The sequence below is a fragment of the Crinia signifera genome, chromosome 7 (assembly GCF_055691185.1).
Source record: "Crinia signifera chromosome 7, ASM5569118v1, whole genome shotgun sequence".
Classification (NCBI taxonomy): domain Eukaryota; kingdom Metazoa; phylum Chordata; class Amphibia; order Anura; family Myobatrachidae; genus Crinia; species Crinia signifera.
The window spans coordinates 163,033,320-163,044,441 of NC_139223.1; positions in this window are offsets into that span (position 1 = coordinate 163,033,320).

Here is an 11,122-nt window from a genome sequence, read left to right on the forward strand (position 1 = left end):
CTGATTCCAATACTCACAGGAGACATAACTATTACACCAATATCAGACATACATTGCTTGAACAGATAATCATAACAGGAGGCATACGTTAATTTGATCGATCACCTGATCTGATCGTTACACCTCCCCCTTTTAAAATGGCGCACAGAGGCGGTGACCCACGTCACCGTCTCATCAGTGCGCTATTAACTACATCACCTGGACAGGTAGCAGTGGTCTCTGTGCTGAGACAGACTGCCACTGATTCTGCTGAATTTGTACAAAACTTTCTTATACTTGACGTCTGTCATGGGACTACCGGACGCCATAGCCGTGGCTAGGGTGGGCAATGGGCATAGTCCCTGTCCCTCTCGCAGGAGATGGCAAACTAAAAGCACACAGGTGTCCTCGAACCCATAGTCTGTGAGCACACTGATATAGTGGGAGCTGTGTCCACCCCGGCTGGTATTGACACAGCCCACCACAGCTGTGCGTCGGACTCCTGGACACGGATTCTCCCCTGCAGCTGGCAGTTTGGCCTTACTCCCTGAGATCAGTACCAGACCATTCCGCCACACCCCAAACGGCCATCCCCCTGGGACTCGCAGCTCGGCACGTTTAACTATACCACAGGTGTGGGGCATTCTCCCAGCACTATATACAGACTTAAACATGTCTTCCCAGCACCTCTCCTGAGCTGACTGACCCCCCCTCCCCTTCACTGGGGGGAAGGTCCACTCACTCAACACCTCACACCTCATCCTTTTGTGAGGAGATTCGCCCTCTGTGTCTGTGTGTGTGAATTGTGAAGGGGGGCACGTTTCTGCAAGGGGGAATACCAGCAGGTCATTGTCCCCTGTCTTGGGAACATCCCAGCTCAGCTTTCCTGAGGTTAATATAGCTGAGTTTACCTGTGCTTCGCGGGCCCTCCCACCCTTCTGGTTACACACAGCAGCTTCCCTACTAGCCACTGGCTCTATTCCTGAAACAACCCTCTCACTGTACCCAGGGGTATCTTTCCCACTTCCCAGGTATGGGGTAGCCTGTGCAGGGTTGATTCTCAGTTCTGCGTGGAAAGCCAAGCTTTCCATGGCAGTCCAGGACACCTTCCTGAGCCTGACCTTCCCTCCCAGACCCGCAGGTTCTGTGGCTGGGGTGGTGCCACTGAGGTTCTCAGGAGAGGCATCCGTTATCCAGTGATGCTGGAAAAATGCACTCTCTGGAGGGTTCTCAGTGTCTGGAGGGAACCCCTGCTGTGGTCCTGTATCTGTTCTTGTGTGGCTACAGTAAGGAGGGGGGTTTGGGGGGAAAGCTGCAGTAAGGGACACTCTCTCCCTATCTGACAGTTCTACAGTGCACACAGGACCCACCGGGTCACTTATTATACCTGGTACCACATTTCCCACAGTAGCGCAAGACATCACATTATCAACAGTAACATCAATATCATAACCTGGGGAGACATCCTGCAATACCTGCAAATTAGCCTGTGCATCTTCCACAACACATGGGGCCCATCCTGCTGGCTTACAATTGCACCATGGCAAACCCGCTATATCTGGATCCCATTGTCTCTGAGCAGGAATGACGTTATCTGAGCATGTTGTCACCAGTAACTTATTGGCAGGTACATGCTCTGCCTGCAACCAACTCAGATCTGTCCCATTTCTGCAGTTAGCGTCCCCGGGCACCATGTCACAACCAGACATCACTGGAGGAACAGGGTTAACTTCTAGCACAGCAACCTTAATGACATCACCATCAGCACTCCTACCACTGATGAGTGAGGGTGTCTCATTCCCAACTAGATTAGGGCATTCATTTAACCCCACAAACTGGCAAGGATTACCCACTATACCTGTCTCTAACTCACCCTCCACCTCTACCGAAGGTACGGCACTATCACAGATCATCCCAGGGGCTTCACACAAAATAACAACATTGCAATGTTCCGCATGGTTACATACTACCTGAGATGCATCATATGGTTCAGAAGGGTTAGCGACAGATATGTGTGGAGTTAATAAAAGTCCCACATCAGTAGTCCCACACATACTTGTGTGCATACAGTCAGAAAGTCCCATTCCTATTTCCGACATAGTCTCTCCCCTGCATACTTTCACTATGCAGCCAGCCGCTTCCGGCAACAAATCTGGAGCAACGGGAGGGAACATGCTGCTCACATCTTCCAGCAGTTTAAACTGGACCTTGTGATGTGAGGTCTCTGGAACAGGTTCCACACCGATTGTAGCAGGCCCGGGTACCATGTCCATGAGGGAAACCCCGGTAGGCTGTGTCGTTGGTTCCATAGCTGGTGATAGAAGCTGTTCCAGGCGATTCCTTTCAGCCTCTGCCCAGCGGCACTGCTCTTTCCACCATGGAGTATCGAGCTTTTTACAATCATAAGCATATTGCTGCGCTATTTCAAAACAGTCCGTCAGGTCTCTCAGCAGTAACCAAGGAGTCGCATCGGGACCCCAGGTTAGAAACTCACCGCGATACATGCCGAAAACATTGCGCTCATCATTTCGTGCACGGGTGAGCCGCTTGATCATCTCCCAGCGGGAATTGTTGGGGCAGGAGATACCTTGCAGCTGACATTCTGTAGTGAGTTCTTCTGGGCTCATAAGCCTAAACGGATAATCATCACCATATGGGTCAGAATACTCACTGGGCTCTTCTGGTGCTGTAGGGGATTGGTACTCTGCAGTCTCCCTGACTGCCACACATCCTACAGTCTCCCTGGTGCTAGCAGAGATGTCACCTCTCTGAGCATCGGCTGTAGTGTCCAGGGCCAGCTCATTACTCACAACCAAGCTGACACTCACTTGGCTTCCTCTGTCTGCTTCCAAGACAGGGAACTGTGCATGACGCGGTCCGGTGAAATTCGCGTCAGCGGTCATTTGGGACCTCTGTCCCTTGTTAGGCTCCCCATGATTGATAACAGAGTCCACACCATGATCCAACACATTATTTACTTCCGCAGACAGTAAAAGTTCAGTACGAAGCCCATCTCCTGCTAACTCAGTAGCCACGGCAGATAAAGTCTCACGTAAAGGTTCGCCATCATGATGCCCTGTATCATCCTCCACTGGTTCACCAACAGCGATCAGCCCCCTGAGCCTCACCAGTTCCAACTGGTACTCACGCTCAGCCTGACGCTCCGCAGCCTCTCTGTCGACAATGGCTTTGCGCTCCGCAGCCTCTCTGTCGACAATGCCTTGGCAGAACTGCACCAGCTGCAAAGCGAATACGGTGTTCACATTCTTCAATTGCCTGCTAGCAGCTAGAAGGTCGCTCGGCAGTGTAGACTTGCTGGGTCCAGCAGAAGTGTTTGACCCTGGCGCGGAATCGTTTGTACTGTCCAGTGCTGACTGAGCCCCTGGGGTAGGATTGTCCATGGACTGGTTTCCTCCAGCAGCTAGAGTCCGATCGGCATCCACTAGTGCCTGAATCATACGTTTTCTACTCTGGCCAGACCAAGGGATATTCCTCTGCACACACACGACCGCCAGGTCATCTCTCCTCATCTGCTGGTAATCAGCCATCCGGAGTCTCACACTTGTCAAATAAAATGATAGGAAAGAAAAACAAGAGAAGGGAGGGAACAGAAATTGCATCCACTGTGTGACTTTTAAAACTATAGTAAAGCTCTGAGTTCTGATTCTGGTGATGTGGGTATTTCTCACAAAATTCTACCCACACTCACTTAAGTTCTTAAAGAGAAAAATGAATTCTCCACCCCACCGCTTGCCACCAAATGTCACGGACCCACCGGTCGCCTGCTCCGATACGTCAATCTGAGCAGCGCCGGCCGTGACTGGGGTTCACTCAGGACACTCGGGTCCTTTCCTTGAGGTACACTGCCACCAGCCAAAACCTGATTTTAGCGCCTGAAACTGCGCAAGGGGCGGCTTGGCTCGCCCCTGACCACACAATACGATATAACAATGGTAACGTTTTCCCGCCTTTCTCTTATGAGGCTAATGAGTCTTAAGAACACAGAACCAGGACTGAGAATATGTATTATTTATTCCTAGAAATACTACAGAGCTTTAGAAAATAGTTACAAGATTTTACAGAGATTTTAAAAGTACACACAAGTTTTAAAAATGCAATTTCAAAAATAAAAAGGGAAAAAAGACAGAACCGTATCTTACAATCCTGAAGTGGGGGGGTTCTCCACAGGAAATCTCTCGTCGCCTACAGCCTGATTGCTAGACCCCCAGGTAGTGACACTGACTATAGGGAGAAGAGTCTTAGTTATACCTTGCAGACTCCCTCATCCCTCCCACCCTTGGGATTCCACTCTTTCCATGCTGAAGGAGTGTGGAAGGTCCATGGCAATGTATCTTTGACAGTCTGCTGTTTTCAAAGTGATTGATCCTCCTTCCTTGCATAGCAGACCCACTGATAAGAGATGTGAAGGAAGGGGACAAACTCTAACCTCTTCTCCTGGACCATGGTTTATGAGGGGCTCAGATCTTATCTTACATCCTAACTCCGGAGGATTCCACAGATGTCACACTGAGGAAATACAGGCCTCAAACTCAAACCAGGGTCACCTACAGTTTACATACAAGACATGTCCTGATTCCAATACTCACAGGAGACATAACTATTACACCAATATCAGACATACATTGCTTGAACAGATAATCATAACAGGAGGCATACGTTAATTTGATCGATCACCTGATCTGATCGTTACAGGTGCGAAGCCGGGCTGCCCAGTCTCCTCAACAATTTTGACATTTACTTCAGAACTGATAGAAACCTATGGGGGATGCGGCCGGCGGCGCTGCAGGGGGGGATCGCAGCAGGGATCGGAGATTCCCCTGTGATACATTAGGGGTTGCCCTGTGATACATTAGGGTGATACTTAATATTTGCGGCTAACAGCCGCAAATATCACTTGATAAATGCAACCCTAATTATTATTATAATAACACGTTTAGAGGTGGGTTAACTTGGAGGGAGATACAATTTTGTGATATAATGTACCAATCCTCCTGTCATTTTTCAAAACACAGCTTGTAACATGTAAGGCAGAAGCTGATTGGCTGGTGCTTTATCTCTCACCATAAAAAAAAAAAAACCAAGGTACTGTTACTTATCATTTGCAGCGAGCAAAGATTTCTTAGCTCAACAATTAGTTACAACAAGGAATCTTCATGGTACTTGTGTAGTTTCATGGCGCCACTGCCCGGTGGATCGCATCGCACACAAATCCCATGCGATTTAGTACACCCCTACTATTGCATTGCATCACACCCCCACTTTCCATGTCAACCGGAAGCATAGTGAGTGCAGCGTGCCCCCGAGGGTATGCGGTACAGGTCCTACAGACATGTTCATACCCTCAGTACTTGATTCCTAGCACGGCGCCCACTAAGCTATATGCTTAGTGGGCTATTCTGCGTAGTGAAATCGCATCGCATCGCATGGGCCATTTTAAGGCCATGCGATGTGATTTTCCTATGTAATTTATTCACTGCTCTCTTAGCCCCAGGCCATCGCATCGCATCTGCCGCTAAATCGCATGTGTTTTTATAGGGTGTGTGATGCCATGGCTTTAGATATACAATTATATGATTTTATGCCCCAAAAAATAGGTTTAACGCACCCCCCCCCCCCCCGCTATCCACGCCACCCCGAAGCGTGGCGAGCCCCGCGAGGGGCGGGGGAACACGTCCTCCGACTTTTTCATTACCCCACTATCCACGTCGGCGTGGAGTTGATCTTAGATAGTGTGGCGAGCGCAGCGAGTAGTGGGGGTGTGGGGGTGTGCTAAATTGCATCTCATCGGATCGCGCGCAATCAAATCGCATGCAATTTGCGTTTGATGCGATGGTGGGGGTAACATAGTAACATAGTAATTACGGCTGAAAAAAGACGTTAGTCCATCGAGTTCAACCTATCTGACGTGTAACTACTGACTGGAGTAAGTCATATCTATAGGATTCCCTTAGTGGCCAATAATGTATCACTTTTTGATATAAATTCAGTAGCAGTAGTTGCTGTAACCACCGGCAATGAGTTCCAGAATGTTACTGCTCTAATGGTGATGAATCCTCTTCTTACTTCAGTACGGAATGTCTTTTCCTCGAGCCTCAGTACATGCCCGCGTGTCCTAAGTATAGGCCTGTTAGTGACCAATCATCTCCCAGTTCCATATGATTCCCAGTCCTGTATATACTAATCATATCACCTCTCAGCCTCCGTTGTCCCAGTGACAACACATTCAGCCTGGTCAGCCTATCTTTAAGACCCTCCACTAGCCTAGTTGCCCTTCTCTGTACCTGCTCCAATTCACCCACGTCCCCTTTAAAGTGCGGTGCCCAGAACTGAACACTACACTCCAAGTGCGGTACCAATACCCTGCAAAGAGGCACCATCACATTGGCATGCCTCGAATCCATGCTCCTGCACTTGAGCAGCGCGCAGCACTATCTAATCCCTCATCCATGATGACCCCCAAGTCCACAGCAGAACCCCCACAATAACTGGAGGGTTCTGCATGCGATTTGCGTGCAATTCGATTCACGGGTCAGTGGCTGGCGCCGGGAAACTACACCAAGTACCATCTTCATTCTCCCAGATGCGTGATTGGCAAGTCGTTGGGACATCAGCACATGTGCCAACTGGAGCCACGGGGGGGGGGGGGGGCACCACCTTCTATTTCACCTCCGGCTGCCTGGTGTGATCTTACGCCAATGCAGTGATCTATCCTTATTTAATTAATGGAATCTAGGATAAAATGTGTTTGAGCCGCCTGTATTTTACATTTTGTGGATTCCGCGTCGATCAATGGATTCCGGTCATTTCATGTAAGTAGAAACCATCATCCCTCACCGTCTGGGAATATCGTCTTTAATGCGCAATTCTTGTACGCTCATCAGGGACCCCATGTCCCCAGTCTCCCATCATCCTAGGAGGGACCCGTCTCCCCTTCACCATTTATCAGCCACATGAAGGGACTTTAACGCGATGAGCCGCTGAGAATGAGGATTCTCGCTGAGCAGTGAATCAATAAGCTGAGAGATATGACAAATAAGCCGACTCTCCCCCTCACACACAGGAGGAAGAGCTGACCGGGGAGGGGGGGTCAGGGCAGACGGTGACCTCCTGTAAGTCATAAATCAGCCGCTGAATTAGATCATCTGAGAAGAGGTACAGAAGGCCTCTTATAGATCCATAGCCGGTGACTCATTCTATCTGACGCAAAACCTCAGCCCATGTAATACATCCCAGGCTTCCAGATCACATTGTTTTATTTGTATCTCCAAAATGTGGTTTAAGAAAAACACAGGGCCCCAAAAATAGAACCTACTGTCCATCTCGTCCGCCAAATTTCAAAAATGTTCTAAAAATCAACTTTTGAGGGGAATCAGAAAGAATTTGCAGTTTCCCAACTTTTTGGCACTATTCCGCTGTTGGTTGATGGCGGCGTATTCTGTACAAAGTTATTTTGAATACAGATCTAAACAGCCCCTCCCAGCGCGACAGGTCCCGGGGGTCCCTCCCACACAGGGCGTCTTCCTCACTCAATGGGCCTGATTCTGGTTCACTTGTAGTATGCAACTACTGTAAAAGGTATATGTACGATATACAGGGGTGTAGCTACTATAGGTGCAGGTGGTGCAGCTGCTATGGGGCCCAGAGCTGAGAGGGGCCACCTTCCCTGTCACAGTTACATGTGTTATATACAGGGTGTAGCTACCATAGGTGCAGCTGCTATGGGGCCACAGCTGAGAGGGGCCACCTTCCCTGTCACAGTTACATGTGTTATATACAGGGGTTTAGATACCATAGGTGCAGGGGGTGCAGCTGCTATGGGGCCCAGAGCTGAGAGGGGCCACCTTCTCTGTCACAGTTACATATGTTATATTCAGGGGTGTAACTACCATAGGTGTAGGGTTGCAGCTGCTATGGGGCCCAGAGCTGAGAGGGGCCACCTTCCCTGTCACAGTTACATGTGTTATATACAGGGGTGTAGCTACCATAGGTGCAGCTGCCTCCCACGATTCGCACCCCCCGCGCAATTTGCGGACCCCTGCCCCCTCCCACTATTTGCGGACCCCCCATCCCGCACCCTCTGTGCCCACCCCCTCCCGCAATTTGCGGACCCCCCACACCACCCCCTCCCACGATTCGCAACCCCCCTCTCACGTTTCGCGGACACCTGTGCCCCCTCCTGCAATTCTGCCCCCTGCACCACCCCTCCCTTGATTCATGGTAGCCTCCACGCCCCTCCCGCAATTCACGGCACCCCTGCGCCCCTCCTGCGATTCACGCCACCCTCGCACCCCCTCCCATGATTCTCAGACCCCCACAACCCCCCTCCCGCGATTCGCAGACCCCCCTTGTCACGATTCACGCCCCCCCCGCGATTTGCGGACCCCCGCACCCTCCCGCAATTCGCGGACCCCCGCCCCCCCCCCCCCCGCAATTTGCTGACCCCCTTCCGGGAATTCCACCCCCCAGCGGACCCCTGTGACCCCGCTCCCACATTTCACGTACCCCCGTGGGAATGGGGAATCCTGTACCTCCACAAGCAGGTGCCGCCCCTAGGTGGGAAATCCGGCCCTAGCTGCCGCGCTGCAGGTTCCCCCACTGCCAGAAGTGTCCCCACGGTCCTCTGCACCAGCGCCACAACTTTTATCAATGTCTTGCCCACATACCACTATTATACAGCCTCCTGCTCTCATGCACCCCCTTACTCCCTCCCAATGGGAGGAGACGCTCACCCACTGCCAGGAGCTGCATACTGTCCCCCACCCTCCTCCAGTTCTAGGGATGCCCATCGACCATCAATGATTTCAAATCATTGATGGTTTATGGCCGATGTTGAATACTTTTGCCATCGATGTGGGAGGACCAGATGGTTTCCCTACATCGATGGCAAAGGAGAACCGATCAAGTTTAAAAAAAATTTATGGTGCCGGGACACGGACCATAGCTCCGCCCCCCCCCCCCCCCACACACACACACACCCGGAAGTCCCGCCACCGAGTTCTGATTGTCCCACGGCCTATTCAGTCAGATATAATGGATGACCATCGATAGCTACAACAATCGATGGTTATCCAAGTAGGATTTTACTATTATCGATGGCAGGGTGCAAAATCGCCATCAATACCAACCATCGATGGCGTCTGCACCAATGCCCATCCCTACTCTGCAACAGGCAAAAACCTTTACTACCCCTCATGCCCACACACCTCTATCACTGTCCTGCCTCCTGTTCTCCTGCCCTGTAACTTCCACCACTGGGGACCCACTCACCCTGTGTTGCCAACATTCCCCTATCATGCTTTATCACCCAGCCTCCTGCTCTCATGCACCCTAACTCCCACCCAGTAGGAAGAGACACTGACTCAGGGGCACCGTCCTGTACTCCTGTGCTGCCACGTTGGACCCTCACCCACTGGCAGAAGCTGCAGAGTGTTTTCCCACCCTCCTCTTTAGTCCCACTTATGCCCACACACCCCTATCACTACCCAGCCTCCTGTTTTCCTGTGTCGTGACCCAGTGCCGTAACTATAAATTTTGCTCCCCCCTGCTAAAAAATTTGTGCCCCCATTTATTGCCAGGATGCATGTTCTCACTAAGAGAGTGGAGAGAGACAAAAGGACAACAGAAAGAGAGAAGACGTGGGAGAGAGGGACAGCAGAAAGAGAGAGAGAGAGAGGACAGCAGAGAGAGGACAGTGGAGAGAGAGATAAGGACAGCAGAGATAGAGAGAGATAAGGACAGCAGAGATAGAGAGAGATAAGGGCAGCAGAGAGAGAGAGAGATAAGGACAGCAGAGAGAGAGAGATAAGGACAGCAGAGAGAGAGAGATAAGGATATCAGAGAGAGATAAGGACAGGAGAGAGAGAGAGAGATAAGGACAGCAGAGAGAGAGAGATAAGGACAGCAGAGAGAGAGAGAGAGATAAGGACAGCAGAGAGAGAGAGATAAGGACAGCAGAGAGAGATAAGGACAGCAGAGAGAGATAAGGACAGCAGAGAGATAAAGAGAGCAGAGAGAGAGATAAAGACAGCAGAGAGAGAGAGATGAGGACAGCAGAGAGAGAGAGATGAGGACAGCAGAGAGATAAGGACATCAGAAAGAGATAAAGACAGCAGAGAGAGAGAGATAAAGACAGCAGAGAGAGATAATGACAGCAGAGAGAGAGATAAGGACAGCAGAGAGAGATAAGGACAGCAGATAGAGATAAAGACAGCAGAGAGAGAGATAAAGACAGCAGAGAGAGATAAAGACAGCAGAGAGGACAGCAATCATCATTTAGACAATTAGTGTACTGTAGAGGCAGCGGCCATTGTCCCGTGGAGACTGCAGTGGGAAGCAGGGCATCACATTAGGGAGTGCAGGGCAGCAGCGACGGTGGGTCATGTGGATGGTGGAGGCATCAGCGGTGGGTTACACGGAGGCTGCAGCGGCAGGTCCAGAGAAGGCTATGGCTGCAGAGCCCGTGGCAGGACTCAGGAGTGTCATAACACTGCGGGCGGCCTGTGTTTCATTTCTCGCGCCGAGGCAGTCACCAGAGCGTGACATCAAGCCCCGGCAGACTGGAGGGGGAGGGTCCGCACAGGGCTGCTCTGTACCTCACTCAGACTCAGTACAGTCACCGGGCAGATAAGTGGTAATTGCCGGGGGAAGGGGGGGTTGTTGGGCGTCGGGCCGGCAGCGCAGTGTGCACCGGGGATGCGGGGTGGGCAGCGGCAGGCAAGTAGTAAGAAAGTGCTGGATGCCGGCGCCCACACAGACAGCACTGCCACTCGCTCCCCGTGGCGGTGGCTGCCTTAGTGTAGTTATTATTATTATTATTATTATAATTTTAATTATAAGGCGCCACAAGTGTTTCGCAGCGCCGTACAAAGGAACAATACAGGGAGACAAAACTTGGCATAACATTGAATAAATAACAAAAATACAGTACAAATAAAGAGCACCACAGTTCAATACACATTACAGCTTAAATGTAAGTAGTGAGGACCCAATCAACATACAACTAGAGGCTTGAGGCCAATGATGGAGATGAGTATGAAGATGGTCACTGAGTGTTGGAGTAAAGGAGAGCTGTGAGTTAAATGTGAAGAGAAGTGGGCTTTGACAACAGGAGGGAAGAGGGCCC